The sequence below is a fragment of the Panthera leo genome, chromosome A2 (genome assembly GCF_018350215.1).
Source record: "Panthera leo isolate Ple1 chromosome A2, P.leo_Ple1_pat1.1, whole genome shotgun sequence".
Classification (NCBI taxonomy): Eukaryota; Metazoa; Chordata; class Mammalia; order Carnivora; family Felidae; genus Panthera; species Panthera leo.
This window is the reverse complement of record NC_056680.1, coordinates 150575626-150587850: the sequence shown is the minus strand read 5'-3', so window position 1 is coordinate 150587850 and position 12225 is coordinate 150575626.

The following is a 12225-nucleotide window of genomic DNA, read 5'->3' as shown; positions in this document are numbered from 1 at the left end:
ACAGAACTACATTAAAGGACTTCTGCACAGCGAGGAAAACAATAAAAAAATGAAAAAAGTAATCTACTGAATAGGTGAAAAACACACATTATGTGCTAAGGAGTTAATATCCAAAATATACAAAAATTCACACATCTCAATAGCAAAAAAACAAAAACAAAAACAAAAAACAAAATGAAAACAAACAAACAAAAACAATCTGATTTTAAAAATGGGCAGAGAAACTGAATCAACATGTTTCCAAAGAAGACATACAAATGCCTTACGTAACGAGATGTCTAATATCACTAATTATCAGGAAATATAAATTAAAACCACAATGAGACATCAACTCACTCCTGTTAGAATGGCTATCATCAAAGAGACAAGAGACAACAAGTGTTGGTGAGGGAGAAAAGGGAACCCTGCACACTGCTGGCGGGAATGTAAATAGGTGCAGACACTATGAAAAACAGTATGGAGATTCTTCAAAAAAATTACAAATAGAATAATCCAGCAATTCCACTTCTGAGTATATATCCAAAGGGAATGAAATAAGTATCTCAAACAGGTATCTGTACTCCCATGTTCATTATTTACAACAGTAGCATAATTTACAATAGTCAAAACATGGAAACACCCTAGGTGTCCATTGATGGGTTGATGGATATGGAAAATGTGCTATAAGGATAACGGAATATTATTCAGCCATATAAAAGACAAATAAGTAAATCTTACCATTTGCAACAACATGGATGGACCTTGAGGGCATTATGCTAAGTGAAATAAGTCAGACAAATACATATACCCCATTCTATGTAGAATCTTAAAAGAATTAAACTCATAGGAACAGAGCACACACTGGTGGCTATAAGAGGCAGAAGATAGGGAGTGAAAGGTGGGAGAAATGGGTACAAGCTTCCAGTTAAGATACGTAAGTTCTAAGAATGTAATATACAACATGGCGACCATAGTTAATGGTACTCAATTGTATACGTGAAAGTTGCTAAGAAAGTAGATTTTAAAAGTTCTCTTACAAGAAAAATAATTGTAATTATGTGAGGTGATGGATGTTAACTAAACTTATTGTGATAATCATTTCAATATATATATATATATATATATATATATATATATATACATACACACACACACACATATATAAAATCATGATTTGGTGCACATTAAATGAATACAATATTATACATAAGTTATATCCCTATAAAGCTGGAAAAATGTTGATAACAGATTTTTCAATTTCTGTTGGTAAGCAATAAGTTCAGACACTTTTTTGTTTTGTTTTGTTTTGTTTTGTTTTTGGTATTAAGCCTGACTTTGGTTCACATTACATGAAGATGTTCTTAATTCCTGTAGCGGAACATTAGGCTACCATGGACTATTTTCAGTTCCAGATCTAGGAAGTATATGGCTTCAGACTGAGTTTACTTCTTCATGTTTTACATTTCCATTCTCTTTCTGGTTTATGGAGATTTTCATCTAAATTCACACCCTTGCAATAAGACAGATTTGGGACTGCTATCTAAACAGACTCTTACCATAGAGCATTCAGAGTGAATATATAGGCAAAGTGGGGTTAGTGGGGTTACCGGTCTTAAAATGTCCTATTGAATTTTAATACTTAAAAATAATCTGTCGTTAGTACAATAGGTATTGATCTTCATTTTACTCAATATCCTCTTTCACAAAAGATGTTGGCTAATTGCATCAATAGGGCAAACAAGAATATGAGGTGTAATCTACTCTAAACATCTGACAGGCTATTTTCAAGCTCTTTTGGAAGCTAATTTTGCAGCAGATGTTTGCATACAATATGCTAATTTCAAATGGTGCTTATTTAGTTCTTGGAGGAAAATATATCAAATTATCCTTCATTTGGAAGAACTTCTACATTCCCTAGAACAGCCCCAAGTATCTTAGAGGGTTTTCTTACTGGACATAGTAATTTGACTGGAAAGAATATAGTTTACTGGAAGGAGAACAGATTCTAATGACAGATAAATCTGTGATCTAAAACTCTATTATTTTCTAACTGTAACCTTAGACAAAGTTAACTTCTAAAAGCCTTAGTTTCTATTTGTCAGATGGAGATGACAATGGCTATCGAATTTCCAGCACTTTGGGTGGTTTAATTGAGATAATTGACTATAAACATCATAAGAGGGAAGGTATAGAGTTGATGTTCAATATATATTAGTTTCAGTGTCTCTTTACCCCATATCTGCAAGATTTTATCCTAAAATGTAAAAGTGACAATTCCATGCTTTTTCTTCCAGTCACTCTTAATGAGTAAGATTATGCTTACTAGCTCTTTTAACCCCTTCATGTCAGGACAACAAAAGCTGGATCAAAAAATAGATGCTACTTCTCGATGTGAGCATATGTGTTTCCATTTCTTATTTCGGCTTTGGAAGAAGTGGGGGATACTTTAAGATAGGAGCTTGTAGGAATCAGTTCAATCACTTAGTAATTCTGAAAGATGGCCCAGGAGATGCTGTTCTGCTTACACAGACTCTACAAATAGATAATACCATAATGAACTTTTGTTCTAAGGAGATATTTTATACCTCTAACATATTAAATATAACAAATGCCAAATGGAATTAAAGAGATGGAACAAAACTCAGTACATTCGTTTCCAATCTAAATTCACCCTTGAGGTACCTTAGGACAGAATCTGAGATATGCTGCCGAAAAGTTTTCTTCTTTTAATCTCACAAACACCATGTTGCACTGTGCATATTGGTGCTTCTCTGTGTGCAGATCAACAATCATTTTGCAAATACAAATCAGAGAATTCTTGAGCAAGAAATGCCAAAGTTATTGTTCCAACGCCAATTTTTCATGGTGGGAGGTTATAAAAATTTCCTCTAGGATAATACACACACACACACACACACACACACTTGAAATAAGAAGACCTGGATTCAAAGCCCAGCTTCCACTCTTTCTACTAATATAACCATGAGTAAATCAGTCTTTCCAAAATTCAATTTCATCACTCCTGAAATATATAATTTTTGACTGTCTAACATTATGTGCTATTTGTACAGCAGATACAGAAGCATATGGATTGCCCTCCATTCCACCTTATGTGAATAATGTTATAGACCCTAAAGAAAACGCTTAGTTTCTTTGATGGATGGAAGAAGTTGAGGTTCAAAATACCAGAAATATGATTTTTATTCACATACATGTCCCCTGCCCCTAATATGTGAATTATCCAACAATCAACTCAATAGGAAATAGTAAATTAAATACAGTATTAAACAGTGCCATCAAAAATATTTTTTATTCAACTTAACCTTCATGATTTTCACTTTCGAGAAAGTTAGGAAAACCCGCAGAAAATTTGAAGATGAGGGGTGCCTCAGTTGCCCAGATGGTTGAGAGTCTGACTCTTGATTTTGGCTCAGGTCATGATCTCAGGGTTGTGCAATCAAGTCCTGTGTTGGTCTCTGTGCTGAGCATGGAGTCTGCTTGAGAGACTCTCTCTCTCTCTCTCTCTCTCTCTCTCTCTCTCTCTCTCTCTCCCTCTCTCTCTCTCCCTCTTCCTCCCTCCCTGCCTTCCTCCTCCCTCCTTCCTTCCCTCCATCTCCCCATCTCCCCATCTCCCCCACTTGTGCTCTGTCTCTCTCTCTCTCTCAAATAAAAAAAGAGAAAACTTGAGAATAAAATGACTATACGATTCAACAAATGTTTGTAAAGTATCACTATGTCTTTATGCTCTATTAGGTTCTGGGAGGAAGATATAAATAAAGCACCACCCAAAATTGTAACTCTTATACACTGCTGATGGAAAAGTACAATGACACAGTCCCTTCGGAAAACAGTCTGGCAGTTTCTCTGATGGCTAACATAGAGTTACTATACGATCCAGTAATTCTACTCCTAGATATACACCCAAGAGAAATGAAAACCTATGTCCACACAAAAACTTGTACATGAATAGGCATAAAAGCATTATTCATAACAGCCAAAAACAACGCAAATGTCTATCAGTGGATGAAATGATATATCCATACAATGTTATATTATTCAGCAATAAAAATAAGTACTACAATATAGACACTATGTGCTACAACATAGACAAATCTTGAAACATTATGCTAAGTAAAAGAAGCCAGTCACAAAGGGCCACACATTGTACGGGTTCATTTAAAAGAAATGCCCAGAATAGTAAAATCTACAGAAACAGAGATCATACTGCTTAAAGCAGGATAAGGGAGTTGAAAGAATTGGGAGATGTGAAGGGGGGACGAAGGCTCAGGGGTGTGGAGTTTCTCTTTGGGGTAATGAAAATGTTCTAAAATGAATTATGGTGAGGGATGCACAATTCTGTGAGTATAGTAAAAGCCATTGAATTATACACCACATGTTTGAGCTGCATGTGAATCACATCTCAATGAAGTTGATAAAAATAAATAAAGTTTATTTATCAAGTGAGACAAACATGTTAAGAAATAAACTATGATGGCTGCTGTTACACAGATCCATTTCATTCTTTAAATCATTCTTTCATTGCACAGTTATTTAGTAACTGTGTCAGGCACCTTGCTGGCAGTGGGACACATACATAGTGGCTTCCACCCTCATGGAGTTAGCCACTAACAGCACGGTGACCAGTGCGCTGCTGATTTTCTTTGTTGAGAAAAATGAGACTAGGACCCTATTGATTTATGGAAGTTAATTTCTAGTTTGTGTGTGTCCTAAATAGAAGTACTTCAGTTAAGTTTCATCAAAGATGTGAAGGTTTCTCATATAGGGTTTTTAGATAGGATTTCTAGAAAGAGGGACAGAGTAGAAACTCAGACAGAAATGAGGTGCTTTATCTTAGAAAGATGAAGCGTCCTTAATGGCAGCCTGAAATGCGATCATTTCTTTGACCAGCTGTATAGATTTTTTTGTTATTAGTCAGACATTGTAACAATTTGGAGTTCCTGAGCAAAAATACAAAGAGATATGATCAACCAAATAGCTTACATGTCACAATTTAGGACACCACATCTTTTTTTGTTATTTTTTGCTCCAGCATAGTCAACATACGGTATTATGTTAATTTCAGGTGTAGGACACTGAATCTTTTCCTACCTCTGCGCTGTATTACCTGCCTCACTCAGAACAGGTGGTTCCGTATACATGAACGTCCATTGGCAAGAAACAGATTTATTGGGACAAAGTCAAATTTTTTATTTTTTTTTTCCTTTCTGTTTTTTTCTGTCACATTCAGAATTTGTGGATCTCTTGTAACTTGGAGAGTCTGACCATGTCTTACTTTGTCCCATCCACCTCTCCCTCCCAACTCAGAAAACTAAAGCAGAAACAAGCATGAGTTTTAAGAGGAAAAGGGCCTAGATCAGCAACTTATTTTGGCCTGGGCTAAAAGAGATTTTTATTGATAAAATATAGATAGGCTCTTGAGGACACACCCTGTGGAGATTTGGAGCCAATGTACATCCAAGGAACCACTGATCTAGATGCCAGCATGATCTTAACACTTAGGAGAGGCTGGTGTTCTAACCGCTGCTTTGCCACTAACTAGTTGTGTGATATTAAGAAAACCAACACTTCAGTACATTAGCTTCCCTCCTTTGTCAATTGAAGGAAATGAACTGGACGACCTTTCAGTTCCTCTTAGCTCCGAAATTGGTATTTTCTTCATTGTGTTACAGTCAATTTATGAATTCTTTTTCTTATATATTTTTGGGCATAGCATAGGGATTAAGAGCAAAGGATTTGGAATCAGACAGAACTGGGAGTTAATTTACATCCTATCATTTATTAGGAAGCTGTCTGTGCCCTGGGAAAATTCTTTACAAGCCTCATTTATCTCATCTGTAGAGGAAGAGAAGAGAATGACCGAAGGTTGTCTGGAGTATCTTAAATGATATCCCATATAAAAAGCACCTGGACCACACTATGTGCTCAATAAATGAAAGCTATTATTACAACTGATTTAGACTAGATGTATTCATTTTATATAGAGTAGTCTACTTAGCATCTCTGATACTATAATTCTGTTATATGCAAAGTTTCTATCTAATGCATTATAATATTGTATTTCCTTAAGAATGCCACGTGTTTATCTTTAATCTATGATGGGCAGAAACAACTTCTAAGCTATAAGCCAAATTCTGAATCTAAGAACTGCTCCCATTACCCGACCGCTATCTCCTGTCTGACATCGTACGAAGATGTCTATATTGACAATGCGGAAAGACTATGAGGGAAACAGAGGGAAGCGGGGAGTAACGTAAAGAACACTAGCCTAGAAGTAAGAAAAGGGAAAAGGGGGCATAGAAAAGGAATAGTATAAAAAGAAATACCTTAATTTGAACTCTTTACCTTTTTATATCTTCCAAGCCGTTTACAGAGACCAAATGTTATTTTTATAATGGGGGAAATTACATATCTCCTAGAAGGATGAATATATCAGTGTATAAAAACAGTACTTAAAAAATTCAAAGTAGCTTTTGACGAGAGAAGAGTAGAGGCTAAGTGGATTTCTTCATCCTTGTCTAAATCAGACCTAAGGCATACGTACATAGATGCACCAGCCTATAGCTCTCCAGTCATGCATATATTTATAGGTATGCTTCCCCAAAGAGGCACGTCTCCACATCTATTTACAGTTGAACATAGGCTTGTATTCACTAAACATAGAGATCCGTTCAATCAAAGAGACACGCAAACTCTTATTTGTATTCATCCAAATACATAGGCATCGCAAACACGGACACCCACACTCAGAGGAAGTATCTACACCAGCTGAAAGCAATTCTTCAGTTTTAGTGCAAAGGAAGAGAGCAGTTTTTCTCAAAATCTTTTAAACCTTTGTAAGTACAGTGCTTTTTTTTTTTTTTTTTTTTTTTTTGCACTTCTAAAATCTGGATGTGCAAGAGATCCCAGCTCATCACTAGAATAGCTTAGGATTTTCAAGTTAAAAATAAACATTATGTAGCGAAATTAGTTTTTGTATCTCCTTCCTAATTTTTTATGCAATGATTTCATAAGTGCTTTAGGACAGTGTAAAGTAATGAGCTTTTGGCCTCATTACAGCAAGTCTGCTGGGCTGGCCTCAGGGAAGCAGCGGTGGGAACTGCCCAGTGCCCGTGGAAGACTGAGGAGACAAAGTCCCTATAATCTTCGGTCCTAGATAGACTTGTGCAAAGGTTTAAATGAGTAAATTTCAGGCATGCCAATGGAAGACCCAGGAAATATACTTGGTGGACATAACAGCTATCTTAACCCAGAGGTTCACATAAATATTAGCACCATTAGTTTGGGAGCCACACTCTGTCGCAGTGGTTCTCAAAGTTTAGTGAACAACCGAGTAGCCTGGAGGGCCTGTCAAAACAGGAGTTGCTTGGTCCCACCTCCAGAGTCTCGAGAATCTGTATTCTAAGCAAGTACCTAAATGGTGATGATGCTGCTGGTCTGTGGACCACAGTTGAGAACCGAGCATCAGAGGGAATGATTTAGGGATGGCGGATGTATCAGAACCTTTCTGGGAGTGGAGGTGGGGTCTGATGGGCATATGGAATCTTGCAAACTTGTACACGGACTTCTACTTCACCGCTTTCACTCCCACCCGCCTCCTCCCAGAGTGATAACTCACTGGACTATGAAAAGTATGTTGTTTCAATCATAGAAGTAGTTAGTATTAGCCTTTAAAAACTTTTTAACATTAGAAAAGAGTTATTATGAAGTGGGGAAAGAAAAAGGTTAGAAGCCCACAGCCTCATCATTGCCAAGCTCCCATAGACTTTGGAAATAAACATTTGTTTGTTATGCTGATGTAAACTTAAAGGTATTAATTAAATGACATGAGAGTCATAAAGCAAAGGGAAGAACACATTTATGGAAAATTAGTGCCGAAGATTTCCTCTCTGGTAATGTTGACTAGAAGTCTTGTAGTCTTGGCCGATGAAATCACCTTCCATATCGCAGTGAGTAAAGGGTGATTCTGAGTGTCTTAGCAGAGAGAAGGCAGAAAGAATGAACAGAAAGTCCCAACGACAGCAGAATGCTTTCCCTTCAAGGAAAGAGAAAGAAATAGCCAAAGGACAAACTTATGTCTCAGCTTCTGAGATTAAAGAAACTGGTTTTAGCTCAAAGCTGGTGCTATGGAGCAGCCACACTCCTCATGGCAGTTAGTTAATGATGGGACTGCTTGTTTCTATGCACAGAGTCACTATGACAGAGACTGGGCAAGTCACTTAACCTCTTTTGGTCCCAGTTTCCTCATCTATAAAATGAGGAAGTTGGAATAGATGATTTCTGAAGTCCCTTCCAGCTCTAACATTTTATGCTTTAGCGCCTGACTGGTCACCGTGGCCTCTTAAGTTCTACTGTGCACAACTACACATGATTTAAAACACTCCGGCACAGGATGCTGGCTGATCTTCACAAATGAAAGGAAAAGAGCTAGCTTGAGGCAAACCAGAGAAGTAATCCAAATTTTATTTAACCTTCTTTAAGTTTCGTTAAACCTGATCGTTATGCCCTTTTAGATTTCCTTTTAGGCAACTCAGGTTTCTTTCCATTTCCTCATTATCCTTTCTTCATACTTCACTTCCAAAGGCATATCAAGTATTGATGAACATTGTAGGAAATATTCGTTGGGCAATTGATCAATTCTCTAAAGTATGGTTAAATTGAAAAGATGCTCAAAGGTAGATGAGGATACCAAGACTTAGTGCAGACAATTACAGAATCCAAGAAAAGCGTCTGGGGAAGAAGGCTTAGGAACCCAAGCAAAACACGGGCAATAAGTTTGAGGACTTACGAGGACTGGAGATGAGTTTGGTAAACCCAAATGAATGAGAACCTTGATCCTCAAACACAATTCTCACATAGTCCAGCAGAATCAAAGCTTGTACATAAAGGGATAAAAAAAATCCAAGCTTAGTAAGTTTCAGGCAAATAACACTAAAATAATTGTAACCATCTTGGCAAGGGGGTATGTAGGCAGTAACTGGGGAAATTCCTCACAGAATCCTTCCCACTGCTCCTGAAATCTTACTATATCTTCCTCTAAGGCTGACTCCTGAGGAAAACCTGATCAGTTGGTCTAGAATCCCTGAAAGCTTGGCTATGTTTTTCTGAACTCCTTTTTAAACTTGCCTCCATTTCCTAGGGGGAACCTTTTGAAGGACCCTGATCTGGTGAGGAGAGATGAAGGAGCATGTGCCTAGGAGTTATTGGCTTCAAACCAGGAAACCTGAACTTGAAGACTTCTTCCTGAACATTGGTTTGCCTCCATACCTGGGTCAATTTCCTGTGCTGCTTCTTCTTCCCTTCCACATTGTAACCTAACCATGGTCAAACACATGATCATGTTCTTACGCTTTTGACTATTCACCTAAAGCCAACTGACTTAGAGTTATTGAAATCATAGTCCCTCCATCACCTAGAATATCTAGTCTTTAAGACAGGGATAGCTGAAAAGGCTACCAGACAACTAGGTAAGAGGCAGTGGCAGAGAAGAATCCAAGAGAGCAGCAAGAGACTTAGTGCGAGCCTACAGTGGGTAACGTGAAATGAATTAAAATTCAAAACCAGAACACTAACTCTGAATAAGTGTTACTGGGTGTATATAAATACAAAGAAATCTGTATATTAGCAGAATTTAAAAATAACAACAAAGGCAAGAGATTTTGAAAATTTGGCTTTACTGTGAAAGAAAAATATTTACATAATTTTTTTCCTGTGCCTAATTACTACATAGATTAATGACATGTAGCAATTAATTAATCTATCATATTAATGATTGATAGTTTATTCTAAATTTTATAGAGCTACATCATTAAATTATGTCAAATATGCTATGATTATATGTCTTCATAGTTCATGTTTGGAGGGAGCACAATTACCTATTCATAATTCAAAAAGAAATTAGAGGAAAGAGTGAATGACTGGGCTGTTACGTTTATGGAGTCAGCCTTAAAGGAATATTGGCCTCCTTAAAATCTCCATTCAGAACAATAAAAAAAACTACTGCTTTTCTCCACTTTCAAAACTATCCTGACATGAACTGGGAGGCAACTCAGGTCCCCAAGTTTTGTTCTTAATCATCCCTTCATACAGACATGGCTTGAAAGAGAACTAACAACCAAATCCTTTTATTTCTTCATCTACTGGGTAGAATAGACCCAGATTGAATACTTTTTAACGTTTATTTATTTTTTGAGACAGAGAGAGACAGAGCATGAACAGGGGAGGGGCAGAGAGAGAGGGAGACACAGAACTGGAAGCAGGCTCCAGGCTCTGAGCCGTCAGCCCAGAGCCTGACGCGGGGCTCGAACTCACGGTCCGTGAGATCGTGACCTGAGCTGAAGTCGGACGCTCAACCGACTGAGCCACCCAGGCGCCCCCCAGATTGAATACTTTAAAACCATCACAACTACAGGGTGTCTGGGTGGCTCAGTCAGTGAAGTGTCAGACTTTAGCTCAGGTCACAATCTCATGGTCCATGGGTTCAAGCCCCACATTGGGCTCTGTGCTGGCAGCTCAGAGCCTGGAACCTGCTTGGGATTCTGTGTCTCCCTCTCTCTCTGCCTCTCCCCCACTCACGCTCTGTGTCTCTGTTGTTTTAAAACAATCACAACCAATTTTTCTTTACTCTTAAGTATTTTTATATTGACTACTGAATTCAAGAGTTCCTTATAAAATTATCAAGGGACCTTTTAAGAAATTCAGATGAAATCTTTGATTAATTTTATCTCCAAATTCACTCTTCATATTTTAGCCAAATGTGGAAAACTATACTGTTTTCCCAGTGCCCCTGGCTTCGCACAGACTAGCTTCTGACCCAGAGAAAATGGCAGCATGTCCAGATATCCTGGGACAGCTGAAAGTGGGGGCGCATAATGTGATTAATTTAATAAACGCAAGGAGCAATCCAAACACGAAACTATGATAAGGAACACAGTAGGCCACACGTTCTCTAAAAAAATCCTACTGCTTCAAATACAAGGAGCCAAAGGAACTGTCAGTGATAGTTTACGGAGCCAATGCCAAAGGAATGCTATAACAAGTGAAAGTAACATGAGAGCATGTTTTCAAATCTCAATGCATGCTCTGTCTTCAAAACTTGCCATAGCTACATAAAACCTCTAATATTATTTGCCAAGTAATTTTACTGAAATGTATTTAAACAAACTTAATTAAATATTTTTTTTTAAATAGCTTCTTTCTCTGGGTTAATACAACTGGTCATACTTCCCTTCTCTGTATCCACATCCCTCGCAATTTTCCCATCAAGGAGTCTAATCATCCTTTGAATCTGGGCAGGCCTTGTAACTCACTATGGCCAATGAAATGGGTAGAAGCAAAGTTATGCCATTTCTGGGATATTAGATCTTAAAAGATCTTGTGCACTGCTGCTTTCTCCTGGGGCCCCCGCCTTTGTCGTAAGATAGTTTGCTGCATCAAAATCTAATTAATACAACCATGTGTACCTTTTATAGTTCTCCTTTCTCAATTTAAGACACCCTTGGGTTGGGGAGGATGGAACTTTGGTGGAAACAGCAAAGATCACGTATTTTACTTTCATGGCTGACTCATTTGTTTCTTTAAACAGAGGTCATATATATGGTAACTCTTAGGAGGTTATCTATGAGACAAGACCTGCTTATGCAGTGCATTTGGCTCTGGAGGAACAAAGAGAAGACAAAGCAGCAATATCAGAAAATATGGGAGAGACTTGTCACTATGGGTTGATCCTGGGTAAAGTTTAAAGGAATAGGGTCGGGGGCACCTGGGTGGCTCAGTAGGTTAAGCATCTGACTTCAGATCACGTCATGATCTTGCAGTTCAGAGCCTGACAGCTCACAGCCTAGAGCCTGGAGCCTGCTTTGGATTCTGTGGCTCCTCTCTCTCTCTCTCTCTCTCTCTCTCTCTCTCTCTCTCTGCCTTTCCCCCCTCTCTCTCCCTCTCTCAAAAATATATAAAACATAAAAAAATAAAGTAATAGGGTCAAAATGACCTTCATCAGTGCTCAGCTCAGCTAAAAGGAAACTAGACCTGGATAAAGGGCAGAAATACTGTTCAAGAATATAGTATGAATTTAGCCAATGTATCTTTAGAGACACATTAAGATGTGTTAATAGGGCTAATTTTTGTCTCTTTGCTAGGAGTCTCATATGAGAACAATACTAGAGTTAGGTGGCAGAATATCTATGCCAAGATTTCCCAGTATGATGGACATATCCACAAAGACAAAAA